Source organism: Bombus pascuorum, unplaced genomic scaffold (genome assembly GCF_905332965.1).
Source record: "Bombus pascuorum unplaced genomic scaffold, iyBomPasc1.1, whole genome shotgun sequence".
NCBI lineage: Eukaryota > Metazoa > Arthropoda > Insecta > Hymenoptera > Apidae > Bombus > Bombus pascuorum.
Window position 1 is genome coordinate 822,579 of NW_026869745.1, and position 15,628 is coordinate 838,206.

Genomic DNA, 15,628 nt, shown 5'->3' on the forward strand with positions numbered 1-15,628 from the left:
ACTTCTTGCTGTCCGCCGAAGACACTTGTCGGATCTGCATATGTTCAACCATTTGCGCGAGACAAGCGCGGCGCTCTGCAGGGAGGAGGGATCCAATTTTCGAAGTAACAAGTGCGAAACCTCCAGTGGTAGTTCGGAAATGATATCTACCTTGCTTGGCATCAGTAAACCACCTCTAAATCATTCTAATCAACGTACCACGTAAACACGAATCCAACGCGTTCCAGGAATAGAATCAACTGCCTGTAGTTGTTTAACTGTACACGACGAGTAAAATTATTTCGGGTACTCCTGTAGTACAGAACAGACACCCAAACGACAATATTTCAACACAAAAATATTTAAAACAATAGTTATGAAAGCATGATACTTAATACCGCACTTGACATCACGTATAAGTAAAAGTAAATTTCTTCGAACAAATTTCAAGTTAAATCTTTAGGTTGTGTAATTATATCAAACTTGTTCAATTAACAATGAGCTATTTCCATCATGTTTTGACAACCGACTCATCGATGATGCAATTCCTTGGAATTGAAAAAGGAATGTGCATAATTTTGTCCTCCATCAACACTCAAAATATTATCTACATGCTATACTTAGGGATTCAATTTTAAAATACGTTGCTTCATTTTCCATCTCTGCTTTCCTACAATCAGTATGTGAAAGATTTTTCACAGTATCCATCCATCCGCAATTTGTATAAATAGTATTTCAGTCTCTCGCGTCACTTGAACTGTAATATACACCTGTCTTTTATTTTCATTACTCCTCTGCATACCATTTGTGAGGAACAATACATTTTATTTGTTAATCCAATAACATGTAAAGTTCTTCATTTGTTCTAAGATCAATCTATGAATTAGTGAAGAGAATATTGCAATCTGTAAAAATAAGTATCTAGTAATATTACTTCCGAACCAACATATTTATTGCAATGCTTGTCAAATTTCAAAGTAATTTCCTATCCATATGAAACATATTTCATATATGTGTATGTCTATTACTTTGATTAGTTGTTCTACTTGTAACAATTCGCCATTCTGGATCATCTAGATTCAACAAAGACGCATTCAATTTACTCCATACCTCATAAAGCTCCTATTATCATAATTACATGGGAAGATAGAGAGCTGTGACAGTATCCAGCTCTCAACTTTGAACAAGGCATATTGACAAGCCAGAGTAACTCACATACAACTTGGTGGTACAAGCGTTGAAAAAACTTTTCTGGACCTGAGAAAACACATGTGCACAGGTAACGAACAAAAGAGATTAGAGCTCACCAAATAAAACTTGCTATAATTTGCTGTAGCTTGTCACAATAAGCCTATGTGTATCGCGCGTCAGACGATTTTGGAATTAGTTGATGCTTGGATGTTCAAGATACGGAAACACGGAGTGATGAGACGTTTATGTACAAAGTGATTATGGTGCGACTGATCGTCAGTCAGAAAACTTCATGCAGGATTTGCTAAAAACAAACAATTTTCCCCTTTGCTTATCCCCTACCAATCGTCTGTCGTCACTCCTTATCTCATACACAGACAGGCGAAATAATGTCGCCGATGACGGCCAACAGCCTGGACACATGTGCGGATCTCTTGCCTGCGACAGAATTTTGTTATGTGTAGTATGCTGGACTGAAAAGGACTAATATGGCGAATTAGAAGATCGCAGGAAAATTGTAGACATTTTCCAAATTTTATCAATTCCTTTTTATTTATTCAAAAGTCTACAAAACTGTTAATTAACATTAAGGAAATATATACAAAATCTCGACGTTCAGAATAATGGAGAGAATATTCGAAACGGTACTATTAAATCTATAAGTTACCATGCAATACAAATTTTCTTTAAACGCTAAGACATACAAAATACGTAATGTTTTGTGTAAATTGCCATACTTTTGAAAATAAAAAATATCGAATCAAACATTCTTCAAATATATTTCGAACGCTCATTAATACTACAAAATTATATTACTACAAAATTATATTACTACAAAATTATATTACTACAAAATTATATTACTACAAAATTATATTACTACAAAATTATACTTCTACAAAATTATATTACTACAAAATTATATTACTACAAAATTATATTACTACAAAATTGTATTACCACAAAAAATTGTAAAGGTCCCGAATGCATCGGTCACGATACAGTTTACAAACCAAACCAATGAAAGGTGCAGAGACTAGAGAACATGGGGTCCCCAATCGTGTGGTACGCTTCAGCATCGTTGACAACACCAACTCCCTCCCTCCGTCTGTCCAAATGTCATCTCAAACGGTGAAGCTGTAAATTAAAAAAATCCTTATATACATCAGAATAGTAATGCGATTTCTATTCCTGCAGCACCGACGTGATACACGGTGCTCCATAATCGCTCCAGATTGCATATAGTTGTTGTTGAAATCTCTATGCATTTGGTGGATAAAACGTTGCGAGAAATTATCCTCTTGTAAAAGTAGTCACATAAGCTTCCAGGTCTTCATAACCTTTTTTTTTTTTTGCATGAGGAGGGGAAAATGCTGTTACGCATGCCCAGTGACCCGAATCACTGGGTTATGTGGGACTCGCGCGGATGTTGTTGCCATACCCACTAAAAAAACCACTCCTCCTTCTTCCTCTGCTTTGAGGGCAGACAACCCCGGTAATACCAGGCGGCAGTCATCAGGGTTGTCCTTTCATGCCCCGCTGTATCTTCCTCTTCGGGCAGTTACTGCTCGCGTCATCTTCTTAGACAGTTCAAATACTGGGCTGATCTCCTTCTGAAAAAAACCAACACCACGCGGAGTTCCCAAGCGGTCACCGATCTTAGTACTATCCGTGCCCGGCGTTGCTTAACTTTCGTGATCGGACGGGAACGAGTGCACTCAACGCGTCTTGGGCGTTGGCCGGTCTTCATAACCTGAAGGTTTGCATTTTTCCCACTACTTCAGCGTCGTACTGGTACTTTTACTTCTGATAGCTTAGACATGAAATCGTCTAAACTTCTCAATTCAGGACACAAATCAGGCTCTTTCCAGGGATTGCTCTGCTGAGACGTGCCTTCATCATCGCAGCGTTCGTAATTTATACAATTTTCCTTCTTCAATAATTTTTCTTTAAGTTTCTGCAATTTTAAAGCTTTAGATGATTGCTTGATGCGTAATTCATTTTCAGCTTTGAAGAGAGCACACGTCAGCATTGCTTCAATCCGTAAATCGCGTCTGCGATTTCGGCAATACCTTGATTTTTTACTGCGGATTCTTCTGATCCAAGATGCTAATCGTTTAGTACTACTTGGCTTGGCGTCAATATCACAAACTCTCTTCTTAGACTTTGCCATGACGACGGCTTCGTAGTTTTCTTAATTTGCAGGAATGCAAATGTCCTCTTTTTCGAGGTTAACACAGTGTCGATGTTACGATATTCACGTTTTCTTATTGTTTCCTAAACTATTTCACCTAATTAATGAATAAATTATAATAATAAGTACACTAACCTGTATGTGGCTCGTGATTGTTGTAGAACAAGATAGAACAGGTTCACACAACACACAAAATGTTTGAAACTGTCGAGCAAAATAAGATCCTCTCCGCTTGCAGACGACTCGACAAATGCCTACGTTGCGCGTCTGATGGTGGCTTTATATACCCTCAAGCTTGTCGTTACGTACTGGTCTTATGCGCGAACGATAGAAAGTAATTCCATATAGAATCTTACATTATTATGATTTTTTAAAAATACTACAATCCAATTAATTTTTAAAAATATTTGCGACAATTTTAATGCAAAATCTTATATACTTTGTACATTATATTAAAATTCCTCATTTACAGGAAATAATCAATAGCGTATGAAGATGTTCTGCGGTTAATTTCTAACCAATCACGTGCGCCATTTTGCAGGCGTCATTTCCGGTGTAGATATCTTCCAACCTAACCTCAAATTTCTTCACATATTATTTAGAACGTATATTAATGTTGATGTACTAGAAATATTATTGTTAAATATTATAGCCAATATTACAGTTAAATGATTAACGGTAATAAAGTACCATTTTTTCACAATAAAAAAAGCATTTTTTTTAATGATTCCAAGATATTTGGATCGATATTTTACTACACGATCAATTCAGTTAACCCGATCCTGACATTTTTATTAATGTAATAACTTTACAAGCAAAAAAAAGTAAAAAAAAACTATTTTAAACGTAAGATCTAAAATTCTGATATGCGATAAAATATAATATTTTTAATGCGAATAAACTTTTTTATAAAATTTTTAATTTCTTGTTTTTTTTATAAAATCAAATCTATAAGTAGTAACTGGAATTTTTTGTTTGAAACCTATTCATCTTGAATTAATAACAAATCTTTGCTGCAACCACTATTAATGGCTTTAACTTTATCAGTGTTTAACAAATTTCTTATCTGTAACGATAATAGAAAACTGTATCTACATTCTATTAAATTTTTACACTTTACGTCATGAGAAGTTCACGCAACTTTCATTCAAATGAAGTATATGGTAAAATTAATCCCCTTTCTTCTGTGTATATAGTCTGCATAATTTTATCCTCAAATTTGGAATAATTTAAAGTAAATAAAAGTTGTATGTAAAAATACGCATAAAAACGATTTTGTACGTATATTCGAATAGTTCCTTATAATATATTAATGATACATATATTGTGGGATAACCATAGTTCGGTGAAACGAAAATTGTTTTTTTCACGTTTATAAACATAAAATGCACTATCTATCGATAATTAAGTATCATTTTAAAATTAATTAGTGTTGAAGTGATCGTCACTTCTGAGAAAACTCTACATCTGGTCTTCGGTTTCTCAACCGCCTAAGGTCTTCGAAAGCGCATATACAAAGGAATGCGTCGAGGAAAGACCATAAGCGGTACACGTCCGACGTTGGTTTAGGCAGTTGTTTCAGTCTCAGGGTAACGTTGCTAGTGTCACGTAAAATTATGCAAAAGAACAACAAAAAAGAATAAAAAAAAGAAACTTTATTTTTCTTCTAACACTTGGTTTTACAATCTACTTCCGAGCTCTAAGCGTGACCTTTTAAGACTGAAGCTCTTATGATTTTTTACTTTCGATCGGATCCGATCGCTTTCTTTTGTTATCCCTCAACATCCCCACCGTCCACGCATTTGCCAGGCGTCCGCGGCCGTTGCCACGCGCTCTTTCTTCTAGAGCCTTCGGTGGAAGGACCGTTGGGATGTTGATGGTTCATTAGGCACTTCAGCGATATACATTGTCGCCGAGTGTCGCCACATCTTTATCTCCGATTTTAAAGTGAGCCGGTCGTGACATACCCCCCTGGTTAGATTGATCTTGGTTCTCTAAGATCTTAGTAGAATGGAATTATTTAAATGTAGATCGAAGGATATGTTTACCCCCCCCCTTTTTTTTAGGGATCATTATGAATTGGTTTTCTGCATGTAATGGTACAAAAGTTATTTCGTTAATCTTAAATATAGCAATTTTACAATATTTGTTAGTGTTCGGGAAGCTAACAATTTCTGAGGCGTAATCATGTTGTAGTTTTCGATCGTGAATTGGTTGGGTTTGTTTACAAAGCGTAATTCCTATCCCGTGAATTCAAGGCATCTAATTAAGGGTATTATTACTAGTGCTAGGGTCAGCATTATCCTGAAAAAAGTACGCTTTCGGTCGGTTACCATGTATCTTTTTCTTAGCATTGTCGATAGAAATAATGTAATAAGGAGTTTTCACATCGTTAATCCTGTAAGGTCCTAACCATTCAATGTGCAACTTATCTCTTTTATGGTCGTTGTGAATTAAAACAAAGTCTCCTTTTCTAAACACGGTCTGAGTTTTAACAATCTTTCTTTCTTGGTCTCGCTTGTATCGTTGCTTATTCTGAATAAGCGTTTTGTGAGCTGTTTCCCAATATTTATTCAGTTGTTTTTGCCAAAGTGAGTACATATCATCATAGGTAAGTGTGGGGAATTTGGATATTGCGGAAGGTAAGTTAGCTTTTCGCCCAAAGGTCAATTCAAAGGGAGAGAATCCTGTTCCTTCATGTTTCGCGGTGTTGTACCCTAAACAAATGAAATTAAGTACTTCGTCCCATTCTTTGTCATTGTCGTGTAATGCAGTACGAATTAAATCTTTAACTGAGGCATGCGTTCTTTCGAGAGATCCGTTACTCTGTGGGTGAAATGAAGTTGTTTTGATGTGTTTGATTTTAAAAGCTTCTTCAAATTTCGTCATTAAATCGCTAACAAAATTTTGTCCCTGGTCTGTTAGGATCGTTTTTGGTGCCGAAAATATGTAAATATAGTGTTCAATGAGCGCATTAATTATGGATTCAGTTCGTTGCGTTTTAAGGGGAACTAGTATCAGATATTTCGATCGACGGAGCACGTCGATACAGATGTGACTCGAGTCGGGCAGCCACAATCCTCTCCAACAGCTTGCCAGCCTGATCCAGCAGGCACACAGGCCAGAATGCGGAAGGCGAGTATGTATTTAATTGCAAAATAAACGGGAAGATGTTCGACCTTCATAGTCCATGTTCAGCAGAAGCAAGTTTCATTGCATCTTTTAAAAGTCGCCTTATTTTTCTTTGGCCTAATGATCCCTCACTTACTATAAACAGATTTGCAAAATTTATTGAAGACAATTGTCCTGTGCACAATGCACGCTTAAAATATTAAAACTACAGAATAATGTACATATATTGATACGTGACTTGAGCCGCATAGAAGTCAAACAGATTAATTCCGTTCGGTTTACTGTTGTTTCAAATATGAAATACTTATGATATATTTTAGTATTTAGTATTATATTTCTATATAAGTACAGGTAATATCGGAAGATGGAATTAATAAGTTTGTCTTCCGAGTGGCACAATTGCAATACTACTTGGTATAAAATATACATTTGCAAATGATATGCGGTATTGTATGAATATAGAAATTAATGATGACATTAAACTATACTATATGATTGTATAATTTATATTATAATTACATACTAAATATTTCGTCGATAGAATTTGTCTTTAGTTAGAATGATTAGATTCCTATTTGTGGCAGTTGCTCCCATTATAGAATAAGTTTCAGTACTTAAGGCTACAAACCATTACCTCTTAAATTCAATACTTGATTCAGGGCTTCTATAATGAAATATATATCTCGCGCATACGTACTTGTGAACTATCCAAGATATAGAATGAGTCGAAGTTCTGTGGGAAAGTAATTTATAGTTATAGTGGGTTTGGTAACGTTATTACATATTTGAATAACGTTCACGCCATCACAAAATCGAGTATGACGCTCCGTCAGTCTATAAACATGCGGGGAGATGCAGGACGACGAGGATAGCCTCCCGTGACGTAGCGCCTGGTACGGACGGTATCTCCGGACGGGTATGAGCGGAGAGGACGCGGATAATTGCCCCCAAGCTACGACACTTATTTCACGGTGTCAGTGGGAGGGAGCCTCTCGTCGGATAAAGCGCATGGTGAGGCTGGTACAGCTTCTGAAGGGCGGCACGACCGACGTTCTCGTCGTCCTCGTATCGCCCGATGCTCTTATGTAATGAAGTGGGCAAGCTCTTCGAAGGAAACTTTGCCGCCCGTCCTGAAACCCACTTGTCAGAGCGAGTGCACCGTTAACACGAAAGACGGTACGGCTTTCTCACGAAGGCGGCCAAGACCCTTTCTAGTCCACAGATAGAGTGTAACGCGGTACACGACTGAGCGTCAATGTGAGTTACATTGTCGATATTTCTGTAGAAAACTGCCGCGGCTGAAACAAATTGCCGTCTCAATGGCACCATTTTATTTCAAGCTTTGCGCTACAGTTCTGAATCATTTTCGTAGGACAAGGCAGTTTCGTGTTCTCGCAAAATAAAACTGTCGAATTAAGGTACATACTATCAATTACAGTCTAATACATTTTAGCGGTTCAACATCGATAGGACGATTTCGCATCGAAATTTTCGGAGGACCACGTAACCTTCCAATGATGACCGTCGTACGAGCAGTGGATAAGCCTACTTCGTGTCGTAGGTTCCTCGCACCTCGTACTCTACTCCTTGATTGTTGTTCGGCAGCTTTAGCGGCTGTGGTTCCGAGGAACCCCATCCTGAACCCCTTTCTCGTACGCCGAATGTGACTTCTTGCTGTCCGCCGAAGACACTTGTCGGATCTGCATATGTTCAACCATTTGCGCGAGACAAGCGCGGCGCTCTGCAGGGAGGAGGGATCCAATTTTCGAGGTAACAAGTGCGAAACCTCCAGTGGTAGTTCGGAAATGATATCTACCTTGCTTGGCATCAGTAAACCACCTCTAAATCATTCTAATCAACGTACCACGTAAACACGAATCCAACGCGTTCCAGGAATAGAATCAACTGCCTGTAGTTGTTTAACTGTACACGACGAGTAAAATTATTTCGGGTACTCCTGTAGTACAGAACAGACACCCAAACGACAATATTTCAACACAAAAATATTTAAAACAATAGTTATGAAAGCATGATACTTAATACCGCACTTGACATCACGTATAAGTAAAAGTAAATTTCTTCGAACAAATTTCAAGTTAAATCTTTAGGTTGTGTAATTATATCAAACTTGTTCAATTAACAATGAGCTATTTCCATCATGTTTTGACAACCGACTCATCGATGATGCAATTCCTTGGAATTGAAAAAGGAATGTGCATAATTTTGTCCTCCATCAACACTCAAAATATTATCTACATGCTATACTTAGGGATTCAATTTTAAAATACGTTGCTTCATTTTCCATCTCTGCTTTCCTACAATCAGTATGTGAAAGATTTTTCACAGTATCCATCCATCCGCAATTTGTATAAATAGTATTTCAGTCTCTCGCGTCACTTGAACTGTAATATACACCTGTCTTTTATTTTCATTACTCCTCTGCATACCATTTGTGAGGAACAATACATTTTATTTGTTAATCCAATAACATGTAAAGTTCTTCATTTGTTCTAAGATCAATCTATGAATTAGTGAAGAGAATATTGCAATCTGTAAAAATAAGTATCTAGTAATATTACTTCCGAACCAACATATTTATTGCAATGCTTGTCAAATTTCAAAGTAATTTCCTATCCATATGAAACATATTTCATATATGTGTATGTCTATTACTTTGATTAGTTGTTCTACTTGTAACAATTCGCCATTCTGGATCATCTAGATTCAACAAAGACGCATTCAATTTACTCCATACCTCATAAAGCTCCTATTATCATAATTACATGGGAAGATAGAGAGCTGTGACAGTATCCAGCTCTCAACTTTGAACAAGGCATATTGACAAGCCAGAGTAACTCACATACAACTTGGTGGTACAAGCGTTGAAAAAACTTTTCTGGACCTGAGAAAACACATGTGCACAGGTAACGAACAAAAGAGATTAGAGCTCACCAAATAAAACTTGCTATAATTTGCTGTAGCTTGTCACAATAAGCCTATGTGTATCGCGCGTCAGACGATTTTGGAATTAGTTGATGCTTGGATGTTCAAGATACGGAAACACGGAGTGATGAGACGTTTATGTACAAAGTGATTATGGTGCGACTCATCGTCAGTCAGAAAACTTCATGCACGATTTGCTAAAAACAAACAATTTTCCCCTTTGTTTATCCCCTACCAATCGTCTGTCGTCACTCGTTATCTCATACACAGACAGGCGAAATAATGTCGCCGATGACGGCCAACAGCCTGGACACATGTGCGGATCTCTTGCCTGCGACAGAATTTTGTTATGTGTAGTATGCTGGACTGAAAAGGACTAATATGGCGAATTAGAAGATCGCAGGAAAATTGTAGACATTTTCCAAATTTTATCAATTCCTTTTTATTTATTCAAAAGTCTACAAAACTGTTAATTAACATTAAGGAAATATATACAAAATCTCGACGTTCAGAATAATGGAGAGAATATTCGAAACGGTACTATTAAATCTATAAGTTACCATGCAATACAAATTTTCTTTAAACGCTAAGACATACAAAATACGTAATGTTTTGTGTAAATTGCCATACTTTTGAAAATAAAAAATATCGAATCAAACATTCTTCAAATATATTTCGAACGCTCATTAATACTACAAAATTATATTACTACAAAATTATATTACTACAAAATTATTTTACTACAAAATTATATTACTACAAAATTATATTACTACAAAATTATACTTCTACAAAATTATATTACTACAAAATTATATTACTACAAAATTATATTACTACAAAATTGTATTACCACAAAAAATTGTAAAGGTCCCGAATGCATCGGTCACGATACAGTTTACAAACCAAACCAATGAAAGGTGCAGAGACTAGAGAACATGGGGTCCCCAATCGTGTGGTACGCTTCAGCATCGTTGACAACACCAACTCCCTCCCTCCGTCTGTCCAAATGTCATCTCAAACGGTGAAGCTGTAAATTAAAAAAATCCTTATATACATCAGAATAGTAATGCGATTTCTATTCCTGCAGCACCGACGTGATACACGGTGCTCCATAATCGCTCCAGATTGCATATAGTTGTTGTTGAAATCTCTATGCATTTGGTGGATAAAACGTTGCGAGAAATTATCCTCTTGTAAAAGTAGTCACATAAGCTTCCAGGTCTTCATAACCTTTTTTTTTTTTTGCATGAGGAGGGGAAAATGCTGTTACGCATGCCCAGTGACCCGAATCACTGGGTTATGTGGGACTCGCGCGGATGTTGTTGCCATACCCACTAAAAAAACCACTCCTCCTTCTTCCTCTGCTTTGAGGGCAGACAACCCCGGTAATACCAGGCGGCAGTCATCAGGGTTGTCCTTTCATGCCCCGCTGTATCTTCCTCTTCGGGCAGTTACTGCTCGCGTCATCTTCTTAGACAGTTCAAATACTGGGCTGATCTCCTTCTGAAAAAAACCAACACCACGCGGAGTTCCCAAGCGGTCACCGATCTTAGTACTATCCGTGCCCGGCGTTGCTTAACTTTCGTGATCGGACGGGAACGAGTGCACTCAACGCGTCTTGGGCGTTGGCCGGTCTTCATAACCTGAAGGTTTGCATTTTTCCCACTACTTCAGCGTCGTACTGGTACTTTTACTTCTGATAGCTTAGACATGAAATCGTCTAAACTTCTCAATTCAGGACACAAATCAGGCTCTTTCCAGGGATTGCTCTGCTGAGACGTGCCTTCATCATCGCAGCGTTCGTAATTTATACAATTTTCCTTCTTCAATAATTTTTCTTTAAGTTTCTGCAATTTTAAAGCTTTAGATGATTGCTTGATGCGTAATTCATTTTCAGCTTTGAAGAGAGCACACGTCAGCATTGCTTCAATCCGTAAATCGCGTCTGCGATTTCGGCAATACCTTGATTTTTTACTGCGGATTCTTCTGATCCAAGATGCTAATCGTTTAGTACTACTTGGCTTGGCGTCAATATCACAAACTCTCTTCTTAGACTTTGCCATGACGACGGCTTCGTAGTTTTCTTAATTTGCAGGAATGCAAATGTCCTCTTTTTCGAGGTTAACACAGTGTCGATGTTACGATATTCACGTTTTCTTATTGTTTCCTAAACTATTTCACCTAATTAATGAATAAATTATAATAATAAGTACACTAACCTGTATGTGGCTCGTGATTGTTGTAGAACAAGATAGAACAGGTTCACACAACACACAAAATGTTTGAAACTGTCGAGCAAAATAAGATCCTCTCCGCTTGCAGACGACTCGACAAATGCCTACGTTGCGCGTCTGATGGTGGCTTTATATACCCTCAAGCTTGTCGTTACGTACTGGTCTTATGCGCGAACGATAGAAAGTAATTCCATATAGAATCTTACATTATTATGATTTTTTAAAAATACTACAATCCAATTAATTTTTAAAAATATTTGCGACAATTTTAATGCAAAATCTTATATACTTTGTACATTATATTAAAATTCCTCATTTACAGGAAATAATCAATAGCGTATGAAGATGTTCTGCGGTTAATTTCTAACCAATCACGTGCGCCATTTTGCAGGCGTCATTTCCGGTGTAGATATCTTCCAACCTAACCTCAAATTTCTTCACATATTATTTAGAACGTATATTAATGTTGATGTACTAGAAATATTATTGTTAAATATTATAGCCAATATTACAGTTAAATGATTAACGGTAATAAAGTACCATTTTTTCACAATAAAAAAAGCATTTTTTTTAATGATTCCAAGATATTTGGATCGATATTTTACTACACGATCAATTCAGTTAACCCGATCCTGACATTTTTATTAATGTAATAACTTTACAAGCAAAAAAAGGTAAAAAAAAACTATTTTAAACGTAAGATCTAAAATTCTGATATGCGATAAAATATAATATTTTTAATGCGAATAAACTTTTTTATAAAATTTTTAATTTCTTGTTTTTTTTATAAAATCAAATCTATAAGTAGTAACTGGAATTTTTTGTTTGAAACCTATTCATCTTGAATTAATAACAAATCTTTGCTGCAACCACTATTAATGGCTTTAACTTTATCAGTGTTTAACAAATTTCTTATCTGTAACGATAATAGAAAACTGTATCTACATTCTATTAAATTTTTACACTTTACGTCATGAGAAGTTCACGCAACTTTCATTCAAATGAAGTATATGGTAAAATTAATCCCCTTTCTTCTGTGTATATAGTCTGCATAATTTTATCCTCAAATTTGGAATAATTTAAAGTAAATAAAAGTTGTATGTAAAAATACGCATAAAAACGATTTTGTACGTATATTCGAATAGTTCCTTATAATATATTAATGATACATATATTGTGGGATAACCATAGTTCGGTGAAACGAAAATTGTTTTTTTCACGTTTATAAACATAAAATGCACTATCTATCGATAATTAAGTATCATTTTAAAATTAATTAGTGTTGAAGTGATCGTCACTTCTGAGAAAACTCTACATCTGGTCTTCGGTTTCTCAACCGCCTAAGGTCTTCGAAAGCGCATATACAAAGGAATGCGTCGAGGAAAGACCATAAGCGGTACACGTCCGACGTTGGTTTAGGCAGTTGTTTCAGTCTCAGGGTAACGTTGCTAGTGTCACGTAAAATTATGCAAAAGAACAACAAAAAAGAATAAAAAAAAGAAACTTTATTTTTCTTCTAACACTTGGTTTTACAATCTACTTCCGAGCTCTAAGCGTGACCTTTTAAGACTGAAGCTCTTATGATTTTTTACTTTCGATCGGATCCGATCGCTTTCTTTTGTTATCCCTCAACATCCCCACCGTCCACGCATTTGCCAGGCGTCCGCGGCCGTTGCCACGCGCTCTTTCTTCTAGAGCCTTCGGTGGAAGGACCGTTGGGATGTTGATGGTTCATTAGGCACTTCAGCGATATACATTGTCGCCGAGTGTCGCCACATCTTTATCTCCGATTTTAAAGTGAGCCGGTCGTGACATACCCCCCTGGTTAGATTGATCTTGGTTCTCTAAGATCTTAGTAGAATGGAATTATTTAAATGTAGATCGAAGGATATGTTTACCCCCCCCTTTTTTTTTAGGGATCATTATGAATTGGTTTTCTGCATGTAATGGTACAAAAGTTATTTCGTTAATCTTAAATATAGCAATTTTACAATATTTGTTAGTGTTCGGGAAGCTAACAATTTCTGAGGCGTAATCATGTTGTAGTTTTCGATCGTGAATTGGTTGGGTTTGTTTACAAAGCGTAATTCCTATCCCGTGAATTCAAGGCATCTAATTAAGGGTATTATTACTAGTGCTAGGGTCAGCATTATCCTGAAAAAAGTACGCTTTCGGTCGGTTACCATGTATCTTTTTCTTAGCATTGTCGATAGAAATAATGTAATAAGGAGTTTTCACATCGTTAATCCTGTAAGGTCCTAACCATTCAATGTGCAACTTATCTCTTTTATGGTCGTTGTGAATTAAAACAAAGTCTCCTTTTCTAAACACGGTCTGAGTTTTAACAATCTTTCTTTCTTGGTCTCGCTTGTATCGTTGCTTATTCTGAATAAGCGTTTTGTGAGCTGTTTCCCAATATTTATTCAGTTGTTTTTGCCAAAGTGAGTACATATCATCATAGGTAAGTGTGGGGAATTTGGATATTGCGGAAGGTAAGTTAGCTTTTCGCCCAAAGGTCAATTCAAAGGGAGAGAATCCTGTTCCTTCATGTTTCGCGGTGTTGTACCCTAAACAAATGAAATTAAGTACTTCGTCCCATTCTTTGTCATTGTCGTGTAATGCAGTACGAATTAAATCTTTAACTGAGGCATGCGTTCTTTCGAGAGATCCGTTACTCTGTGGGTGAAATGAAGTTGTTTTGATGTGTTTGATTTTAAAAGCTTCTTCAAATTTCGTCATTAAATCGCTAACAAAATTTTGTCCCTGGTCTGTTAGGATCGTTTTTGGTGCCGAAAATATGTAAATATAGTGTTCAATGAGCGCATTAATTATGGATTCAGTTCGTTGCGTTTTAAGGGGAACTAGTATCAGATATTTCGATCGACGGAGCACGTCGATACAGATGTGACTCGAGTCGGGCAGCCACAATCCTCTCCAACAGCTTGCCAGCCTGATCCAGCAGGCACACAGGCCAGAATGCGGAAGGCGAGTATGTATTTAATTGCAAAATAAACGGGAAGATGTTCGACCTTCATAGTCCATGTTCAGCAGAAGCAAGTTTCATTGCATCTTTTAAAAGTCGCCTTATTTTTCTTTGGCCTAATGATCCCTCACTTACTATAAACAGATTTGCAAAATTTATTGAAGACAATTGTCCTGTGCACAATGCACGCTTAAAATATTAAAACTACAGAATAATGTACATATATTGATACGTGACTTGAGCCGCATAGAAGTCAAACAGATTAATTCCGTTCGGTTTACTGTTGTTTCAAATATGAAATACTTATGATATATTTTAGTATTTAGTATTATATTTCTATATAAGTACAGGTAATATCGGAAGATGGAATTAATAAGTTTGTCTTCCGAGTGGCACAATTGCAATACTACTTGGTATAAAATATACATTTGCAAATGATATGCGGTATTGTATGAATATAGAAATTAATGATGACATTAAACTATACTATATGATTGTATAATTTATATTATAATTACATACTAAATATTTCGTCGATAGAATTTGTCTTTAGTTAGAATGATTAGATTCCTATTTGTGGCAGTTGCTCCCATTATAGAATAAGTTTCAGTACTTAAGGCTACAAACCATTACCTCTTAAATTCAATACTTGATTCAGGGCTTCTATAATGAAATATATATCTCGCGCATACGTACTTGTGAACTATCCAAGATATAGAATGAGTCGAAGTTCTGTGGGAAAGTAATTTATAGTTATAGTGGGTTTGGTAACGTTATTACATATTTGAATAACGTTCACGCCATCACAAAATCGAGTATGACGCTCCGTCAGTCTATAAACATGCGGGGAGATGCAGGACGACGAGGATAGCCTCCCGTGACGTAGCGCCTGGTACGGACGGTATCTCCGGACGGGTATGAGCGGAGAGGACGCGGATAATTGCCCCCAAGCTACGACACTTATTTCAC

The 15,628-nt window shown here is 36.6% G+C and overlaps 2 pseudogenes; both read right to left on the minus strand.

Annotated features, from left to right (window-relative positions):
* Positions 1 to 2,791: 2,791 nt before the first annotated feature.
* LOC132915835 (5S ribosomal RNA) lies at positions 2,792 to 2,910 on the minus strand (annotated as a pseudogene).
* An 8,043-nt stretch (positions 2,911 to 10,953) lies between these two features.
* LOC132915836 (5S ribosomal RNA) lies at positions 10,954 to 11,072 on the minus strand (annotated as a pseudogene).
* Positions 11,073 to 15,628: the final 4,556 nt, after the last annotated feature.